Raw genomic sequence first — 22,057 nt, 5'->3', positions numbered from 1 at the left:
TTTAGGCATACGTGTTTTTAATTTACATAAAAGGTATCATGCTGTGTCATTTCCCTTCTTCCACTGTGCACTCAACACTCTTTGTAAAGGTTTATGCATTTGCTGTATGAGCATTTAGTGTTTGCTTCTAGCTGCAGCATAGTGTTCTATGGTGCACACACACCTCATTTTTCTATCATCTCCCTTAATAATGGACACCCGGGGTCCTTCATAGCACTCCTCTTGCATAAAGAACATCCCCACATATGTCCTCTCACAGGCTTGTGCGGGAATTTTCCTCGGCGGGATTGCTTGGTGATGGGCCACCCGCATGCTTAGTTTTACAGCGTGTTGCCAAATTGCTTTCAAGACGCATGCCCTCAGCGGAGATTACTGAGCACGAACCTCGTGCCAGGTATCCATAGGGGATTTAGCTGGGAAGGAAGTCCTTGTTTTCAGGGAGCTGATAGTCGAATGTGGGAGACAGCAACAAACTGAGAAGTGCATGATGAAACACCACATAGCGAGAAGTGCTGTGAAGAGAATGAGGGGCGCCCGGGGGGCGCAGTCATTAAGTGTCTGCCTTCGACTCCCAGGTCATGATCCCAGGGTCCTGGGATCGAGCCCCGCATCGGGCTCCCCGCTCCGCGGGAAGCCTGCTTCTCCCTCTCCCACTCCCCCCTGCTTGTGTTCCCTCTCTCGCTGTGTCTCTCTCTGTCAAACAAATAAATAAAATCTTAAAAAAAAAAAAAAAAGTGAGGAAGTGAGCCATGGGTCTCTGGGGAAGAACGTTCCAGGCAGAGGGAACAGCAGCAAGGCTCCCAGGCAGGAGCAGGTTGGGTGTGCATGAGCAGGAGGGCAGTGTTTGGGGTTGTTAAGCTATGGATTTAAATTCAATGATAAGGGGCGCCTGGGTGGCTCAGTCGGTTAAGCGCCTGCCTTCAGCTCAGGTCTCGGAGCCCTGGGGATGGAGCCCCGCATCAGGCTCTGCATCGGGCTCTCTGTTCAGTGGGGAGTCTTCTTCCTCTCCCTCTGCCCCTCCCCCTGCTCATGCTCTCTTGTGCACTCTCTCTCTCAAATAAATAAATAAAATTTAAATAAATAAATAAATTCGACGATAATGCTAGCAAAAATGCATAGCATTGTGCTCAATTTTGATAGGCTGTTACTATTATGGGAGTGCCATGGTTAGATTGGAGGTTTGGAAAGACCCCTTCCCTTGCAGAAGGAAGAAAGATGGCGGCGGGGGGGCGGTGATTTGAAACCAGCCAGAGGGGTAGGTGACTGGATTGGGATAGTGGCAGTGGGTTTCAGTTGAGAGTTTAGACAGTCCTAACTAACTTTAAAAAGAATTTTTTTTGTCTTAAGTGTTTTCTGAACAACTCTCGGGATCTGGTTTTCAAGCCAGCAACTGAACTGACTTGTCATCCGTCTTCATCACCATTAGAGGTTGCACCCAGAGGATGGTCCTTACAGAAGAGGGAGCCCCTTCCAGGACTGAGGAGGCACGCAGACAGTAAGCTGGACCAAAGTGCTTCCTTTGCTTCTTGGGAGTTTAAAGAGAACAGCATCTTGGCAGGGTGTTCCTGCTAAATGCCCAAACGATCAGCTAATTACTTGGGTCTGAGCACAGCTGAGCAAATCTACCTTCCCAAGTCACTGCCAGAGGTTTGAGCAACTTCATCCTGGCTGGGTTTCAGCACCACACACCAAGAACCAGATGACTGGGCCAGGAGGGGCATTTCTCACCTACCTGCTTCCTTCTGTTAAAAAAAAAAAAATCCTACAATGCAATCAAGTTTCCCTAGGTACAGATTTGGGGAGGGCTGGAGACAACATGAAGGATATTCAGCCCCACTAGAAATCAGAACTGTGCAATTATAAACAGAAACAAGAGACAGCTTTTCATCAGGTTGGCAAGCATTAAAACGATAGAAGGATAAACAATATGTAGAATTGGGGAGAGTGGGGGGAAATGGGCACTGTTGTGCGCTCTTGGTGGGAGTTTTAATTGGCAAGGACATTTTGGAGGGCAATTTGGCAGCTTCTAGCAACATTTAAATGGTCATAGTCTTTGGCCCAACAAAGTCCTCTTCCAAGCCAGACTGAGAAACGCTATCTTGTAGATATATTTGCATGTGTACCCAGATACATATATATGTGTGTGTGTGCAGATAGATAGATAGATGATAGATAGATAGATAGATAGATAGATAGAGTGAAAACTGCAATTGATCTAAATGCCCATCCATAGGGGAGTTGTTACATAAATAAATCATGGTGTGCCTGTACAATGGAGTCTTTGATGGATGCACTGACAGGGAGAGAGGTTCAAGATCTACGATCATGAAATAAAAGGGAGCTCTGGATGATATGTAGGATAGAATCTCATTAATACAAAAAACGAAATCTATAGATGTTCGTTTCTGTGTGTAAATACTTTGCTACGGCGTCTGAAAGGACACCCTTCGACTGTTAACTCCAACCACTCCCCGGGGAGGGCCGTGGGAAGAGGGAAGGGTGGTCTGGAAGGTTTCTCTCTATGTACTTCTAAGTGAGCGTTCATGTATTCTATGTGCCTTTAAAGGTGATTTTAGCAGAAACCCAGAAAATAGGGGACCGCATGGCATTTGTATTGAAAATGCTCCCTCTTTCTCCTCTCCCACCACCCATCCTGATCATCGCTTTCAAACCCCTGAGCCTTTTCTCTTCCTTGGCGCATGACAAACCCTGAATCCTAAGCATGCTCTTATTGTGGCTGATAGCTCTGTCAGCTGTTAATTATTCATGCTAATGGAAGGGGCTGGAGGCACAGATAATGCAAAATCAAGAGGAGTAAATCTTTCAGAGTCTCTGTCTACTCCCCTCCCGGATCCCCTGGGAACACCTTGCATACTGTAGGTATTTACTCAGCAATAAATATTGATTGATATGGATTGATATTTGTCTCTGCAATTTCAAATCCCCCCCATCCTCGGATGTGTAGATACACACCCCTGGGCGGTACCCTCATCACAGCCTGGCAGGTGGGGCCCTGACCCCTGCAGAGGCTTCCCGAGGAGGACCGGCCAGCCCCAGGCATTAGCCACCAGGGGGCTATTCTGTTCCCAGCTAGAACAGAGATGACAGGTGTCCTTACTGTTACTTGGTTTTTTGTTTTTTTTTTTTTTACACACACTGGGTACTATGTTAACTGGCGGCCCCGCCTCTCTAGTGGGTTTGCATCCAGCTTATGCTCAGCACAGGCAAATGAAAGCCAAGATTTCACATCCACTAGAATGGCTACAATAAAAAAGAAATCCCGATAACCCCAAATATTGATGAGGATGAGGAATATTTGAAAGTCACACTCTGCTGGTAAGAAGGTAAAATGGTGCAACCACTTTGGAAAACTGGCAGTTTCTTCTAATTACACATCTCACCCTACGATCCAGCAATTCGAGTCCCAGGTATTTACCCAAGAGAGACGAAAACATGGGTCCCCCCATAAGACTTGTACACAAACCCTCGTAGCAGCTTTATTTCTGATAGCCACACTTGAGAAGCCCCTCTGATGTGCATCGGCAGGCAAATGATGAACAAATTGTGGTGCGTTTGCACAATGGAAGATGCTCAATGATAAAAAAGAATAAACTAATGATACATGCAGCAACACGGATGGACGCTAAAAGCATTTTGTTGTGTAAGAGAAGCCAGGCACAAAAAAGTATGTACTGTATGATTCCATTTTTATGAAGTTCTGGAACCAGCAAGATTACTGAATGGTGATAGATGTCAGACAGGTGTTGTTTATGGGCATGGGGGGAATTGATTGGAAAGGGCCATGAGAAGTCTGTCTGGGATTATGGAAATGTTCTAGATCTTGACAAAACTCATCCAACTGAACATATAATAAATGTATAGTTTGCTCCAACTGCCATAACAAAAGGCCACAGACTAGCGGGGGGGGGGGCGCTTTAAACAACAGTTCTGGAGGCTGGAAGTCCAAGGTCAAGGTGTTGTCAGGGTTGGTTTCTTGGGAAGCTTCTCTCCTTGGTTTGCAGATGGCTGGCTTCCTGCTGTGTCCCCCCGCACCCCCACCCCCGCATAGTCTTCCTTCTGTCCGCTGTGATGTGTATCCTAATCTCCTCTTCTTATAAGGACACCATCATATGGGATTAGGGCCCACCCTAACAACCCCATTTGAAGTTAATTGCCTTTTGAAGGTACTTTGTCTTCAAATACAGTCACATTCCGAGGTCCTGGGGGTTAGATCTTCAACATATGGAATGGAAGGGGGGATATCATTTAGCCCATAACAATAACTGTGTATTTTATTATATGGAAAATGTTCCTCAATAAAACAGAAATAAAAGGGGCGCCTGGGTGGCTCAGTCGTTAAGCGTCTGCCTTCGGCTCAGGTCATGATCCCAGGGTCCTGGGATCAGGCCCCGCATTGGGCTCCCTGCTCATTGGGAAGCCTGCTTCTCCCTCTCCCACTCTCCCCGCTTGTGTTCCATCTCTCTGTGTCTCTCTCTGTCAAATAAATAAATAAAATCTTAAAAAAAATAAAAAATAAAAAAACAGGGAAGTAACCGCCCCCCCCCCATTCCTGGAAGCAGAGGAGGCCGGGCACTGGTGAACAGTGAGGATGTCTGCCATGCAGTGTTAACAGCACAGTATGTGAGTTACAATACCACAACAGCCAATGTTTATTGAATGGAGCCCTCTATGAGTATCCACTGATTTAATCTTTGCAAACATACTATGAGGTATAAGCACCATTATTATCCCTATTTTATTAATGCGGGAACTAAGGCACAAAGAGGCTGTCATTTACTTAAGGTCACACAGCTAGAAAGTGGCCAAGCCAGGATTTGAACCCAAGCAGACTGGGCCCAGGGCCTGCACCACCATCACACAGCTCTGTCCCCACTGGCTAGAGAAAAGATCACTGAGAGCTGGGTCCTTGGGAAAGCAGATGTGTCCTGAAATTGTGAGGTTCTCCTAAAAGAGAACAGAGGTACTTTGGGTTAAAGACTGAAGGAGGTCCCTGGCAGAAATTAGCCGATCACTGTGTTACTTAATGGAGTGCTTGGCACATAGTAACTTTTCAATATTAGCTTTGAGTACACTTGACAGATTTCTCTGCCTGCTACACGCAGGTCTACTTCTCAGGGATTCTGGCACCATCTATAAGTAGGAAACCCCTAAGTGTGTGTGTGTGTGTGTGTGTGTGTGTGTGCGTGAATGTTTCATTGAAGTATAACATACATATAGAAAAGGGCACAAATCCCCCCTCGTGCTGCCTTCCAGACATCACCCCTGCCACCAAGGGTAACCATATCCTTACTTTTAAGAGCATGGATTGGTTTGGCCAGCTTGTATTGGTTTCCCAGAGCTGCCATAACAAAATCTCACAAACCGAGGGGGCTTAAAACAATAGAAATGCATTGTCTCACAGTTCTGGAGGCTAGAAGTCCAATATCAAGGCGTTGGCAGGACCATGATCCCTCTGAAACCCGGAGGAGAGGATCCCTCCTTGCCTCTTCCTAGCTTCTGGTGGTGACTGGCTGTTCAACAGTTCTTGCTGTTCCTTGGCTTATAGATGTCTCACTTCAATCTCTGCTGCCATTGTCACGTGGCCTTCTTCCCTTCTGTCTCTGTGTCTCTGTGTCTCTTCTCCTCTGATAAGGACACCACTTCGATTGAGTGTCCTCCCTACTCCAGTAGGACCTCACCTTTGCTGATTACATCTGCAACCACCCTACTTCCAATAAGGTCACACTCTGAGGTATTGGGTGTTAGGACTCCAACATGTCTTTTTGAGGGGACACAATTCACCAGTTCACAACACCGTCCAGATGGAAAATGAGGTCATACAGGATGAATTGTGGCTGGCTTCTTCACTCAGTGCAGTTTGCGAAATTCGTTCGTATTATAACAGGTAGCTGTAGCTAGTCCACTCTCGTTCCTGTATAGTATTCCATTTTGTGAATGTACCATCATTTAGCTCTCCATTCTACTGTTTTTTAAAAGATTTTATTAATTTATTTGTCAGAGAGAGAGTACAAGCAGGGGGAGCGGGAGAGGGAGAAGCAGGCTCCCCACTGAGCAGGGAGCCCGATGTCGGACTCAATCCCAGGACCTTGGGATCATGACCTGAGCTGAAGGCAGACGCTTCACCGACTGAGCCACCCAGGCGTCCCTCCATTCTGTCAATGGGCATTTGGGTAGTTTCCTGTTTGGTGCTAGTATGAATGGTGTTCCTATGGATACTCAAGTGTATGTATTCTGGTTAACTTATGTGTGCCTTCCTGTTGGTATAGATGTGGGGTGGAATTGCTGGGTCACGAGGCAGGCATCCGGTCAGCTCTTGTAGATACTGGCAAACGGTATTCAAAGGGATTTGAGCGATTTACCCTCCCACCAGCCGTGTCTGAGAGTTCTGATTTCTGCTCCTGCCCACACTTAGTATTGTCCTTCTTTTTCATTTTAGCTCTTCTGATGGGTCCGTGATGACATCGTGCCGTGTTTTTAATTTGCTTCCTTTGGTTTTTCGTTCCAGTTTCCCAGCTCTCGTGGATCATCTTGGACACTTCCTGCTCTCTTCATCACCCATTACCACAACTGGTGTTTCAAAATCCCTTCCTTATAGTCAGATGTCTTGGTCTACAAGGAAACCAGTGTCTTTCCCCATTTATCATCCTCTTACAGAAGAATTTCTTTTGCAGCATCTTTGAACTGCCTCTGAACTCATGTTGCAAAAGAATCCATGCCTGTTTGTTGATTATTTGGGGGTTTTTTAATGCCTTCAGAGCACAGCTGGAACAAACATGAGGTTGGAGAGCAAGACGCTTGCCATAACAAATTTATAGAGGCTGTGGTGCATACAGATCTACTCGTAACAAAGTAATCCCCAACTTTACTCTATAGCTGTCTTTCTTATTGTATGATTGTTAAATGCATTTCATGGTGCAGTTCTGTTAGTGTGTCAGATCGCTAATGGAGATAAAGCAATTCCTGAACAGGATGGGTGGCTGTGAGGAGGCAGCCATCCCCTGTTTAAATGGCTACCCCGGGCCCCTTTCCTTCCTCCTGCCTGCACTTTCTGTCTAAGCTGTAGCAAGTTTGCGTCTATTGTGATTGTACAGGGAAGCAAAGTGGTATCCTGGAAAAGACAGGGCTGAGGGGAGAAGGGTCAGTCACCTTAACTCTAAGCCCCATCCTGCCGCTTGCTGGTAATTTGAGAGGGGGCGGGGAGCCGGGCAGATGGGCATCCTTGAGGAAGCAGGTGACTCAGTGGGAGTGGAACGAGTCAGGGCCAGAGACTGGAAGCCAGTGATGGACAATAGCTCTCATGCATTCTGGACTCACTCCCTTTTTCCCAGTCAAGTGCTCTGTGAAGTCTTTTAGAAGAGGCCAGCCTATCTGGGGTACTGTCTGGACTTAGGTTGGAGATTTAAAGGGGAGCCACTGTTCCGGGGCCATGAGTTAACACGGCTAAAGAGGGCTGGCTTCTCAGACCAGCTTCTTCTCCATCTTCAAGTGTTACCTCCTAGAACGGCTAGAGAAGGAAGGGCGATCGCCAACCGGCTCTGTTTTGAACCTGTATTGTTTCCGAACCTGGCCTCAGGCGAGTCAGACTTTTGATGTTTAACATTTATTGACTGTCCCAGAGCATTTGGGATGATAGAGAATGTAAATAAATAGATCATAGCCTGCCCCTATAAGGACTTTTTTAAAATAAAGATTTATTTATTTATTTTAGAGAGCGTGAGCAGGGGTAAGGGCAGAGGCAGAGGGAGAGAGAATCTCAAGCAGACTCCCTGCTGAGCATGGAGCCCAACGCAGGGCTCGATCCCGACCTGAGCTGAAACCAAGAGTCGGCTGAGCCACCCAGGTGCCCCTATGGACTTTTTATTAAACATTTACGAAGAACCTTACATGTGTGATGGGAATCTCAGAGCCATCCACACCCATCCACTGGGCTGACAAATGAGGACTGCCAAGCCTTAAGGCAAGTGAAATGAAGACGTCCCTCAACAGGCCCAACAAACCAATGCCAGACCATGACCGTAACATGGAGTTATACTCTTTCTGCCATTTACCTTAGCTTCCACTTCCTGTCTGGAAACAGCTGATCTCTGTAATTTGTTTAGGTGGAATTTCTCCAAGCATCGTGTTCTTGTATTTATCTTCCAAAGGTGGGAGAATAATTGAGTTCAATGCAAAGCTGCATAGCAGTGACCCCTTCATGGAGGAGAGCACTGGAAGGACAGTTCATGGGCTTGGCTTGAGATGGGGGCCAAGACGGAATTGTGGAGGGGTAGGTTGAGGAAGAGAGGAATCAGAGAACATTTAGGCTTATCTGTGGCTTGTTTCAACTCTAAGCAATTTGGTGGCTACACAAGGAGCATCCCTTGAAGGGAAGAAATGATTGAGGACCACTGTCATATTGCGGCCGATATAATAAGGTGGAAAATTAATGAATGGGTTGCCTTTCAGCCCACAGAAGGAGCACTGCCCACCTGGCTTGACAAAGGCCCACCACCTACTCTCAGGAGGGAAGGACAGAAAGCTACTTCGCAGTTGATACTTCTCACATATGTCAGGATATCAACCCTAAAGTTGCCGGAAATCAGGGCCAGTTTTCTCACTGGCATTCTTCTATGACTAACTCCATGATTAGTAGGTAAACTAAGTTCTGAGAAAATACATTTTCATTTTCCCACATGGGAATAAACAGCATCATTTTCAGTGAAACAAATGCTATCAAGAAGCATTTCTTTTCTTTTTTTAACCCTGAATTGGCAAAAGTTGGTTCATCACCATTCTACTCATCCACTGTGGAGATTGGTGGCCTCTCTGGGCCTTTAGTATCATTCCTGGAATGACCCAGAGCAACCACTTATATTTTCTGAGTTGGTCCCTGGTCTAAGAGCTTGTGGTAGACGGTGCTGTGGTTGCCAATTCTTCCACCCTCCCTATGGCCACGCCTTTTGCCATGTGACTTGCTGTAGCTAATGAGATCCTGGCAGACATGAGGTCCACAAAGACTTGAAATGGGCTGTGCCCTCTCATGGCGGCTGCAGCCCCTTTATCCTGGCCTCAGAATTAAATCACGTGGAGCAGACCCGGGTGCTCCCCTGTAGCGTAGAGTCAAGCCCAGCTGAACCTGAAGCTTGAAGTGGATCCGCTCAACAGAGCCTAGCCTGGGTCCACTGAGCCACAGACACTGCGGACCCGTAAGTGTGAAATGGAATGGTGATTTCGTTGGTCATTGAGTTTGAGGATGCTTAGTTGTAGCTGAAACTCACAGAACTCTTTAAGCACTTTTTTTTCATTGAACTCAACAGTGTTATACGTGGGCACTCCTGTTATACCCATTTTAAAGACGTGGAAACTGATTGTTATGGTAAGGAATTTACTCAGGTTCACATTACTAAGAAATGTCAGAATGGTAATTCAAACGCTGGTGTGTGGGGTTCCAAGGTTCGTGCCGTTAGCAACTATGTTTTCTTCATCAAGGGCAAACCTACAGGGTCTAGGGCAAAGAGAGAGCAGCAGCACTTACGCATCAGCCAGCTGACTTCCTGTTTCTGCATCACTGGACAATTTGAAACCTTGAGATTTTGAACCGTTCCCCTCTTCTCCCTCCCTCCCCCAGCAGATGGGTCCTATTCTTGAGAAAACTAGAGCCTACAGTGCTGTTGGCTTTTCAGAGTTTGGGGAAATTCTCTGGAGATGTATTTGCTTACAGAACATTAGCTGTTTACTTACCAAGAGATGTAGGGGGTGCGAAGGTTACACCCCCTGGCAGTTGAAGGTCAGTTGGAAGTGATGGACCAAGAACCTCTGAAGCCTTGATCCAGATCAGTGGAAAACCATGATCTGTTTGATAATATATCCATTTCACTCTAATTTCCTAGGAATTGGGGTAGTATGTAAAGCCACTTGGCTGTACTTTTACTGGCTTGGAATGTGGGTTTTGGAGACAGGGGCCTGGATTCGGTGAATGAGTGACTTTGGGCAAGCCACTTAACCTTTTGGGGCCTCGGTTTTTTCACCTCTAAAGTAGAGATAATCATACTACCTCCTTGTGGGTGATATGTGGATAAAAATGAGATAATGCATATAAAGAACCTACTTAACACATTATTTGGCTTTAAGATACTTTGGGCTACAAGTGACAGAGATCCCGAGTCCAAATGGCTGAAACAATTAGGAAATGTATAATCTCACATAGTCGGGTGAAGGAGGAGAGCTCCAGGTGGGATCCAACCAGGGCTCTGGTCCCGATATATCAGCCATTCTCTGGATTTGGTTTTCCTTGGGTTGGCCCCCATAGAAACAGGAGAGCTGCTGGTCCCAACTGGAGTGGTGGGATTGCTCGTCCATGGCCAGAGGAGGAGAAAGAGCAAACCACTCTCAAATATGGAGAGAAATTCCTTCCTTGACATCTCATTGAGCCAACCTTATGTTACTGCCCTCCCCCTGAATCAGTAACTTGCCAGAAGGGTGCTCTGTGGCAACTGACTTTAGCTTGGGTCTGCAGACCGTCAATCTGGAGAAAAGAGGAATGGATTATGGTGATCGATTCACATGAGTCAGGATTCATCTTTGTTGCTGGATGTAGGGGCTGCCTTCCCCTAAGTTACACGGTGTGGGTGGGGAAGGAGTGATTACTTGAACAAGAGCAAGATCCTATTAGAAGAGAGGCAGCAGGGAATAGATTTGGTGAAGGCATTCAACAGGGGTGACCACAGCAGACAGAAAGTAGGTGCTCAATAATTTCTTGCTTTGCTGTTCTACTTTTGCAACCAAAAGTTGTTGTTGTTGTTATTGTTTTATCAGTCAGTTTTGGTGTTTTATGATAAGGCGACTGATGTCTGGCCCTTAGCCATGCCCTGAAAGACAAATCTGGGAACTCGGGGGTGACAAATGATTTACATTGAGAGCTTGTCTCGCCTCTTCTTTTTTTGGAAATTAATCTACCTGGAAAACAAATTCCAAGGCCCCGTGAAGATTTGGTTGGTCTAAACTCAATTCCTCATGTCAATGTCACCTTGAAAAGGCAAAGCTGATAATGCACAGCAACTTTTCCCTCCTTGGACCAAGCCATATTTTCCTTCAAAAATATTATACTTTTGTACAAAACCTTGGCAGTCTGTGGTGGACATATATTGTTTCTGCCTATCTTTTCCTCTTTTCCACCTAACAGAGCTTCCATTTCCTATGGGAAACTTATTCTATGTGATTTGGATAAAGCTGACCTCATCTACAGACACACACACGCACACGCCAGGTCGACCAATCAGAAAACATCATCTTTTCCTTTGGAGAGAGTTATTAGTTCCAGGATGGGCACATGACTCAAGTCTAGCCATTCATTCACTCTCTCTCTCTCCTGAAAATTTAAACCTTGGGTTGAATGAACAAGTGTCAAAGGCCACACCTCAATCTTTATATATAGGCCAGTGCTTGCAAAGTATACTTCCTGCATTCTCTTTATTTACATCCAGAGCTGACATGGTTTCCATCAGTCACAAGTTCTGATTGTCTTGATTACTTAGCTCTGTGAACTTCCCAGAATTTCTGTAATAAAAACTGCTATGGGTTGAACTGTGTCTCCTGACAATCCGTATGTTGAAGCTCTAACCCGCAATGTGACTGTATTTGGAGATAGGGCTTTTAGGAGGTAATTAAGGTTCAATGAGGTCATAAGGGTGGGATCCTAATTGAATAGGATTGGTGGCCTTATAAGTAGGAGAGAGGAAAAGATATCTCACTACACACACACACACACACACACACACGCACACACTGAGGAAAGACCCTCTGACCACACCGTGGGGAGGCAACCATGGGTAAGCCAGGAAGAGAGTCCTGACCAGAACCAACTCTCCTGGCACCCTGATCTCAGACTTCCAGCCTCCAGAGCAGTGAGGAAGAAATTTCTGTTGCTAAGGCCATCCACTCTGGTACTTTATTATGGCAGCCCGAGTAAACTAAAATAAATGTCATTTTCCCTCTTAAGTATCAATGTCTATTACTTGCCAACCAAATAAGTCCTCATTTTTGAGTAGCAAAGCAGCTGGTTAAATTGTCACCCCCTGTATCTTCAGATATGGACAATATGCCTCTGCACACAGCTACTGGGCTTAGTAGGAAAATATCAGGATGTTGTAGCATGGGGGCAACTTTTTGTAGCTCTCCCCAAGGTCCTACAAGAAAAGTCCGTTCTATTTGGAAGCCAAAAAGGAGTAGCGTATACCTCTGGCTGAAAAGCATGATCCCGAGCCTTGGCAGAACTGAAAAAAGTCCGATTTTATGCCCCACACTGAAGTTAGAGCGCACGAAGGCAAGGAGGAGGGAAGCACAGTGGGGGATCAAATTGGTCCCAGGAAGAGATCCGTGGAAAATGGGAAATCCTTGGCTCCTTCCAAATATCTCCAGATGAGGACTCTTTGCCTGACAAAGGTAATAATTATCTTCAGTGTAATAGCTCATTCACTCAAACTGAATGGAAGCTTTGAACTTGGAAGCAAGGGGCAGATTAACTGGGCTTCATAACCAGGCTGCTGTTTTTATTGCTGAAATGCTGAGCCCCAAATGGAAGCTGTTAGATTAAGAATTAGGGGTTACCTGCTGCACACTGAGACCAATTATGGCACAAAAGAAGCCACAGGGCTGGGGTACGGGTTCAAGCACCAGAACTCAACATGGCCTTTGGCTTTGATTAGAGTCACCACTAGGTCCGTGGGGGCACCAACTCAAGTACTGTTTTGGAGGGGGATGGAGGCAAGCTATAGGTACAATTTAATTTTTTTAAATGTGCTCTGAAATCGGGGGCTCGTGTGAGGGGTAGCGATTTATTGGTGAGGATTTAGAATGATGGGTATGAAAGACATGCTTTATTTTTGTGTTTACTGTCCGATCAGTGTGGGTAAAGATTCTTCAGAGTGTCCCAGCACCATCTCTTCCCATGTCAGGCCCAGGAACCATTCTTTGTGTTCTTTCTTGTCAAATGTGTCATTCCTGGATAATTTCTTATCTTGCACTACAAGGAAAATGTAGCACTCCTGTTATTATTCACAATGCTGTAGCTCTTTGGAACCTGTTTGCACTGAAACTAGACAGATCTTCTTGCCTTTCCAGCTCCCTCATACGACATTTATGCAAAGCTGGTTGACGTCACCCAGCGTGCTGCATCATCCGGAGCACTGCCTCGAACACTGGTGGAGGGGCCAGTGACTCTCTCAAAGGTCACTCCTGTGTTTCATTGATGACCATCACAAATGCCCGTCTTCCTGAGTATGCAAGAAGATGCAAATGATAATCCCTTGTCCGGTCATGTGAAACTTACCGTCTAGAATTTTATGGTTCGAATGCCGAACAACACATCTTCCACTCGGATCTTCCCTTGGTCTCTGTAAGCCGTCATCATTGCCTTTCTAGAATGTGATCTCTTATGACGTTGACCCCACCCTTGCTTTTCACACATCACTGCCAGTGGGGAGGATAGGTGAGGGGGCATGGGCAGAAAGAGAAGAGTAGTCTCATATGTGCGAGAGATGTCCATCCCTTATCCTGCGTAGCTTGAGACGAGCCCAGGAGAGCCTGATGTTGTGTTGATGGAAGGTGAGAGAAGACATAGAGCAGAAAGGTCCGTTGATATTGCAGAGCAACAGTCCAGGGAGCCTTCGGAGGAGATGGGCCCCTGGAGGACTAGGGATGGAGCCTGAGGAAGAGGCGGGTGCCTACTCTGGGTGCCAGCTACAGGACGCACACAGGGCGATGGTGCCCTAGACTGGAGCTGGCCCTGGAGTCGGGACAAGGAGACACTATAACTGACACGTGGTCGGCTCTCATAGCTCAAACTCAAAGGTCAGCCGTGAACTGTGGGGAGCCCAGGGCCCCGAACTCACCCTGTGTCCTATGTAAATGAGAGACACCAAAATCAGTGTGCTGGCACAATTCTGCCAGCCCAGGTTTTGCGATACTGCAAGAGAAATACTGTGCTGGCCGGCAGAAAAGATCTCCTCACCAGACCGTCCTTCTGGAACCAGGCCTACGACAATGCCTTAGGAGAGAACCTTGGAGTTTCTCAGAGCGTCTGGTCAATCCCTCTCAGGGAGTTGGGAGGGACGTAGATGGTTGCAGAGTGCCCCCAAAGGAGATAAACAGAGACTTGAGCTCATGTAGGTCTTGGTCTGGGCTCCGGGGACCTCATCCAGACAGATGGTACTGCCAGCCCTGGAGGGTAGCTCCCAGTCACTGTTGGAGGACATAGAAAATGTTCAGGTAGGTACTTCCGGTGACCAGGACCCACGCAGAACTGGGGTAGCAAGATGAGAGGCAGTGCCCACACAGTATTCTGGGCCAGTGCAGGCATTGGAGGGAGGTTTAGAAAATCTCAAGGAAAGCACTCCAAAGCTGGGGTCCCTTGAAGCACTAAGATCAGAGCAGGGGTCCTGCTTACCCAGGTCTAAGGTCCACACTGGCTTTGATTAATAACCAATTCTCTCATTGGAAAATCCAATGGCTGGTCATTAACTGAGAGTTTTAATGACACTGCATTGCTGAAGTACCCACCAAGTCTGGGAAGCAGGGGTCTATGATTGTTTAGTTGCTAGGCAATCCCAGGCCCCTCTAAGTGTTCTGACAGGTACGGAGCTGCCAAATGGATAAGTCCTCTAGAATTGAATTGTTTCTTATGCCCTCTTTAGGGAAGTCCAAGAGAGAGAGAGAGAGAGAATTGATGTGTGTGCATGTTGTCCTGGCAAGCATTGAGAATGATTGAGAATTGCATTTCTACGTAATGGGTAGTAAAGTGTCTACTGTTTTTGTTTTTATTGATGAAGAAATGAAGACACAGTGATTATATAATCCTCCCACTGTCGGATGCGTAGAAAGTGACAAAGCCAGGATGTGATCTATTTTATCCCCAAGCCCATATTCTATATGAACTCAAATAAGACAGTGAGACAGGAGAAACATCCTTTAGCACCTGGGCTCCCCAAATTTATCCAGTGTTTTGCCTGGTGGGCGGGAGGTGAGTGGACAGAGCAGAGCAAGAAATTTCCTTGCTCAGGGATGCCTTCACCAACCCAGTCCTCTTTTTCCCATCTGACTTTCGCCCGCTAGCCTTGTGCTGGGCAGCCTGATCTTACTGCATCCTGCTGCCTGATGTCTAAGGGCTTTGGAAGCCTAGGCTCTGTGATCTTTACGGCCATCCTCTCAAAAATTAAAATGCGGTACTCTAGTTATTCGCTCCATCATTTTTGCTTTAGGTAATAAATGCTGCTAGTTGAAATGGAGGATCCCTTTGAGAACCTGGGGATCTCTTTCTTTTTTTTTTTTTTTGTTCATTTCTTCCTTCCTTCCTTCCTTCCTTCCTTCCCTCTGTCCTTCCTCCATTTCAAGCTGTGTACTTATTTATTTTTTCATTATGTCTTATCAGATATCTCTGTGTGTTTGCAGTGGGAGCACAGCGAGCACGGCCCTTGTGAGCCCAGTCTCCTGAGTTATTGAAACGCTGCCTATCTTTCCCATGCCGAACTTCCACCCGGTTCTGGATGATTCGCGCAGACTGTCTTCGTTTTGACTTGAAGGAAACCCGGATGGTGGGGGTTACGGATGTCATCCCACGGTGAGTTTGGAGAGGAGGGGTTACATCGGCCCGAGCCTGCCTGAGGATGGACTGTGGTCCAGAGATGGTGAGTCTGGTTCTGTCTCCATCCCGAGAAGCATCACGTCTATCAGATAAGTCCTCTCGGTTATGAGAAGCCCTAATTAAGGCGTGTGCTGATTCGTTCTTCCCTGACAAGGACGGCAGATTAATGCTTACTGGGGGCTACATATGTTATCTCGTATGTATCTTTAATCAAAATAACACTGGCTACAATTTACAGTGGCCTTACCGTGTCCCAGAGCCCTATGCAAAGCCCTTTGCATTCATTATTTTGTTCGCCCTCCCACCTACCCGATGAAGCAACTCTTGAGCATTATTTCTCTCCACCGCACAGAGGAAGGAGCTGAGGCTCAAAGAATTTCAGTAAATTTCTCAAGGTCACACTGCTAGAAAGAGGTAGGGCGGGTTTCACACCAAGGCTTGTTTGATTTCATAGCACTTAACCACTTGCCACTGCGCTGTTATGTTTTAATGTTAAGGGGAAGTGAGAAATGTAATAATAGAACTTTGGCAAGGTGGCAATAAAAATGAGGTAGCGCTGTTGCATCCCTCTTACAACTGCCCTTACCTCAATTCCCTTGCCTTTACGTGCCAGAGGTGCTCGGAATACTGATGGGGCCGGGCGAGCGAGGAGGGCATGACTGAGGAGCCAGCAGGCTCCTGGGTCCAAGGCAGACCTAGCCAAGCGGGAAGTGCTATTCTTGCTCCAAGGTCCACCAAGCAACTATCAGAGAGCTTTAGGATTGTGGTAGGGAGGGGACAGGGAAAGACGATGGAGCCCAATGGGCTGGGAACCCCCGTGGGTCTGGAGGGCTAGACACCAGCCAGCTCTGTGACCTTGGGCAAGTTCCTTAACCTCTCTGGGCTTGCTTCAGGGAGGTTAGGGTATGTGTGGGGCTGGTTCAGGCTGCCTATAACACCCTGGTTTTAAGCAGGGCAAACGGAGAAGGCTGTCCCGGATGAGAGAGGCTGAGAAAGTTCCCGAGCCTGCCAGCCCCACAGGGACGCTTGCCCTCCCGACGTTGTGTCCGGTCCCCTCTGGCTTTCTGACGCTGCCTTGTGTCACCCTCTGGTTCCTCTTAACTCTTAGTAGTTGCCTGCGGCGTTTAGTTCTTAGCTCCAGCATGATGGTGAGAAAGTCTGGCTCAGGAGTCAGGCTGCCTGGGCTCAAGTTCTCACTCTCTCGCCTGCTCCCTGGGCCTTAGTTTTCTCATCTTTAAAGTGGCAGTAAGAATGATGCTTTTCTTGTGGGCTTGTCTGAGGACTCAAGGTCATATTCGTGTCAAATGCTCAGGCTGCTCCCCTTGATGCCAGGCCCACGGACCTGCCCCTTAAATGTTAGCAGTGATGAGCAGCAATGAAAAAAAGCAGCAAACGTTTGCCGAGCAGCTCCCAAGAGCAAGCCCCGCAGGTGAGGGCTGTGAGTACACAGGGAGCCAGAGCTGTGGCCCCTCAGCCCAGAGTTCCTGGTGTGCTCACCAGCTGTCAACGCTCAGACCAAGTCTGGGGCAAGAGCCGTCTCTTGAAAGCAAGATTGTACAGAGAAAGAGCTAGAACTGTGAACCGGACCCGACAAAACTTCAGCCAACCCAGCAGGGGAGCTCTAGACCAAGAATTGTCCCTAAGGGTGTCCCATGTGGGACCCAAATGCCCAGGCCTTCCTTTTCCTGCCTCGCCCACTCACCAGATGAGGGCCACCCCAGAAAGGACATGACCTTGGGCGAAGCAGCTCTCAGCAGCTCAGACAGACACGGAAGGGCTGACATCTGGAGGCTGACTATGGGGCTGGACAGCAAGTCCTCCTCTGAAGGGGGGGTGGTCTGGGCAGTGCCGTGGAGTGTCCACCACACTCAAGGAGTTTATAACTGACCGAGGGCATGGATAGAGGACCAAGTCGGACAACAGATTGTCCAGGAAGAAGTTCCCAGAGCTCGGCCAAACCGAAGAGCGCCTTGCTATGGGGAGAACTCAGGTTCTTGTAGAGAACCAATGGAAAAGTGGGACATCCATGCCTCATGCCGCCTTGGAGGGGACACGGTAAAGACCCACACAGGGAACTTAAGCCCAAGGTCAGAAACCTGCAGGGGGCAGGAGGTGGGTTTGTTCCGGGGCCTGGGAGAAGAAAAAGCCTGAGCAAGCGGGCCTCACATTCTGACTAGCGTGAGGGCCGTGACTAGCTGTGTGGTACCCTGGTGAGCCTGAGGCCTCAAGGCTGGAGATAGGCCCCATTAGGTAAAGACCCAATTAAACAGGTGCCAGGAGGGAGAATTCAAAAATATTCTATGGTCCCCCATAAGAAGGCTATAAGTAAAAAAAAAAAAAAGCCAACTTCTAAAATCAGAAAGATCTCTCGCTTCCTATCCAGTGGGTCTCCTTATCCACCTGCCTCTCCGGTGTCTGTCATCTGTCATCTTTTACATCATGACCTTAGCCACTGTGATGATCTCAGCACCTGGACATGGCCCAACCTTGGTGAACGTGCTCAGTGGGAAGAGGGAGGAGGGGCTTCCCATCTTGGCCCCCTTAGAAATTTGGAGATGCAGACCAGAGGCATGTTGGGAAGGGCTTTGAATACCCAGACGAGGAAGGTGGGATTCTTTTGGCAAGAACTGGGGAGTTACTGAAGACTTGGTGATTGAGAGAATGATAAAGAGAATTAGACCAGTACTTGAGCAGGATGCATGTGCTCGCAGTGTTCTAGATCTTCCAGAAAAATGGGAGACAGGAGGTGGACACGTAAAGCCCTCAGGTTTATTGTCTCAGTCCAGGTGAAGGAGAGGGGCCTGAGCTGAGGAGTGGGGCGGCAGTAGGGAGAAGGATGGGGTCGGAGAGATGTTGCAAGGCCCCCATGTTCCTGAACTTGCCGCCAAGGAGAGTGGTAGCTCCCCCCCGCCCGGAGCTGGCTGGGGGACAAGGGAGTGGGCATTTCTCTCGGTGATGAGATTCTCAGGGGAGGATGACGGGATTTTTAATGCATAAGCTACGTCCAGTAGCCCAGAAGCCGCCCCTGAGATCAGGATTTGTGTGTGAGTGGTTCGGCAAGGGGGTGACCTGCAGGGGCCAAGGGGAAGCAGGAAAGGAAAGGAGAAGAGAAGGAGCCACGCAGGGCCCACACAGGCATGTCCTGGCCTGGCCTCACTGGCAAGACAGCTCTGGAGGGTGACTGCCTCTGAGCTGGCACGGCCCAGCGAGGGGAGCTGGGCTCTCACACCCCTGTCCCCAGCCGCCAGTGACCACAAGCCCCGTAGCCTGAGGATGCGTGGAGGGCGCCGAGTCAAAGCTGGGTGACAGGAACAGAGTGCACACACAAAGTGGCCAAAGGGACCCCAGGGTGACTGGGTGGGGCCCCAACGCAGTCTGCTGTCACGAGGAGCACTGTCCTGAGAAAGAACAGTGGCTAGCCTGCGACTGTTCTGGCCGAGCTGATCCTTGTCCTCCCAGCCATCTGCTGCTTCAAGGAACAGCGTGGAAGCCTGGGCCGGTGTCTGTGGCAGGTTTCACCTCACATTCATCTTTCTGCATAGAGAATGGGAAGCCAGGAAGCGCAATGCTCGCTGCCAGAGCACCCCATGGGCTGCAGCGTGCCCTGGGTGCTGGCACGTCCTTGATGCTCTGGCTTGGGACAGGGGCACCATCCAGCCCTGCAGAGGGCTCCGAGCTCGGGCTCATTCTCCATCCAGATGCCGTGGCTTCTGAGCCGGCCACGAGCGCCACAGCCTCCCAAGAGCTCTCTCGAAGGCGCTCCCTTGTCAGCAGGCAGGAGACTGACCTCGACACCCTGGCGGATGCCCCCGCCCATGAGGACTTGCTGGAAGACTCCAGAAACCGCAGGACACAGGTGCCACCATCACATGTGAATTGCGTGGGTGTGGAGCGCGCCGAGCTGGAATCGCAAAGCGAATTAAGCCAGGCCTCTGGGGGTGGGGGAGGGGAGGGAGGCCCCCTCTTTCCCTGCAAGGAAAGAAACAATGAAAGCCAGGGAGTACAAAGCCCGACGAAAGAGCCTCCCTCCCAGACCCTCTCCGGGGTTCGGACCTGTGCCTTGCGCAGCGTGCCAGGCGCAGGCCAGGGGCCCGGACAGGTGAACCCCCAAACAAAGGGGTTGGTGAGGATTCTGCTCCCGCCTCTGGCTGCCTTCTGTTCGGATGGGGCCTTGTCGAGCCCATAGGAGTTGTTGAATACCTTGTGTCCCGTCCCTGCCTATATCCACCCCTGCTGCCATCCCCGTGGCCTCTCCCCTGTTCTGTCCACCTGCCTCCGCGCACCTCACCCCGAGGTAGGCAGGTAGGCCTGGCTTTGCCGTCGGCTTCCCAGCGGCAAACAGGAAGACGGTAGGCAGCCGGGAGTCGGTGGTCTTTTCCCAGAAACCTCGCCACCACGTCTCTGTCCCCCTTCCTGCCCGAGAGCCGATGGCTGTGTGCTCTGCGGCCGCCCCCTCGGTGGGGCTGCCTCACCCTCGGTGGGGCTAGCCCCGAGCTAAGTCGTGAAGGTGGCGCCTTCTCCCCGAGCCGACCACGCCGCTGTCTCTGCACCCCCACTCAGCCCCCCTCTCCGGGTTTGCTCAGGTTTGGCATCCTTCCAATCCCACAGGAATTCGGCTGATAAATGAATTCATACTCAAAGGTTATTGACTTAATTTGTCACCCCCATCCAGGAGCTATTTGCACTGAAAAGAGATCCACCAGGGAGAAGGCAATGTTTAACTGCAAAGAATGCTTTTGGAAGGGGCGGTAGGGCGGGGGGGGCGGTTCGGGCCGCGTGGCCTTCGGGCAGCCCTCTGCCGATCACCACCGAGGTGACACTTTCTCTCAGCACGTTCTGGCTGCGGGCATGCCCCGATTTCAGGGGGGCCCGGAACGGCCCGCGGTGCTTGCGGGAAACTGCAGATCCCGGGGCCCCGGGGATTTGATTTAGCGGGCCTGCACGGGGCCCCGGGATCTGCATTTTCATCCGCTCTCCACTTTCTGATGGAAGAGGTCCGTGGACCGCATTTTGAAAAATACTTGGGCATCAGTCGGCTCGGGCTGCCGTAAACTCTGCGTGGCTCAAACAGCAGGCCTTTGTTCTGTTCTGTTTGTTCAGTTCTGGAGGCGGGGAATCCAAGATCAAAGTGTGGGCAGGTTTGGTGTGGTCCTCGGCCTAGACACAGCGGCAGCTCCCTGTGTCTTCACCCGCCAAGCGCTCTGCCCGCGCACAGCCCCCCAACCCCCCCGTCTCTCTGTGTGTCCGAATGCCCGGCTCTTAGAAGGACACCACCAGTCAGATTGGATTAAGCCCACCCTAAGGGCCTCGTTTTACTTTAATCACCTCTTTAAAGGCCCCGTCTCCAAAGGCAGTCGCCTTCTGAGGTCCTGGCCGTGAGGGCATCAACATCCAGATGCGGGGGAGGGATACACTTCAGCCTGTAGCGGGCATGTAGAAACAACAGCAAAAAATAAGGCATTTTTGAAGCGGTTCCCAAGTTCACTCATCTTTTCGGTTAACTGCCAGAGCAAAGATAACCCGCGTTTGAAGAGATGCTGCAGGAAGGGAGGCCGCGGGGCCTCGAACAGCGCCCCCTGTCGGCACTGCCGGCCTCCGTTGCGGCAACCGCCTCGCCTCGCCCTCCGGAGCGCGGATCCTGTTGTTCTGCCTCCTGGGTTCAGAAACAGCCTTTCTCCCCTCCGCTTCGCGGGAGAGAAGTCTCTGGCGCTGGCAGCAGCGTGGCCGCCCGAGGCAGCCCTTCCTTCTGCCTCCGAGGGTGCTGCTTTCTCCAGAAAGAAGCGAGGACCCTTCACCCTCTCCATTCATCATCACCCCGGGCAATCTAATTACAGCCTTGTCTTAAAAGAGGAACTCATTTACAATTGAGACTTCTTCCTTATGAAAATGTAACATCTTGAACTATGTTTTTCTGGCCCCCTTTTTCAGAAATAAAAAAGGAAATTAATTAATTTCCTTGCACACGGGAAAAACTCATGAGGTCTTGCCGGTTGTGCGAGGAAAGGACTCTCTCTCTCTCTCTCTCTCTCTCTCTCTCTCTCTCTCCCCCGGCCTCCCGCTGTGTGACAGTGAAATGCTAAAATGATTTTGGCAGGAGAATATTCTCAAAGGCTGTTTTTTATTTCAGCGGCAGAAGAGTATCTCTGAACGCAAGCTGCACCTCTGCCCTGTGGGGCTGTTTCTAATTGCACGAGGTGAGCTGCAGAAATCCTTCCCCCAGCCGGGTGGGGAGAAAGCGGCAAGACACCTAAGAAAGATAAACGTGTCTGCCGCACTCCGCGCTCACCACTTGAAGGAATTAACTTGTTGGAACAAAATATTTCTATAGGTGCACAAACTATGCATGAGAATAATGAGGCTGACCCCTTCCTTAACGCTTTGCAGTCACTGGGGTTTGTTGCTTCTCTCTCTAATCACAAC

The sequence above is a fragment of the Halichoerus grypus genome, chromosome X, assembly GCF_964656455.1.
Source record: "Halichoerus grypus chromosome X, mHalGry1.hap1.1, whole genome shotgun sequence".
In the NCBI taxonomy this organism is placed as follows: domain Eukaryota; kingdom Metazoa; phylum Chordata; class Mammalia; order Carnivora; family Phocidae; genus Halichoerus; species Halichoerus grypus.
The sequence above is the reverse complement of the archived record's forward strand: the minus strand, read 5'-3'. Positions refer to the sequence as shown.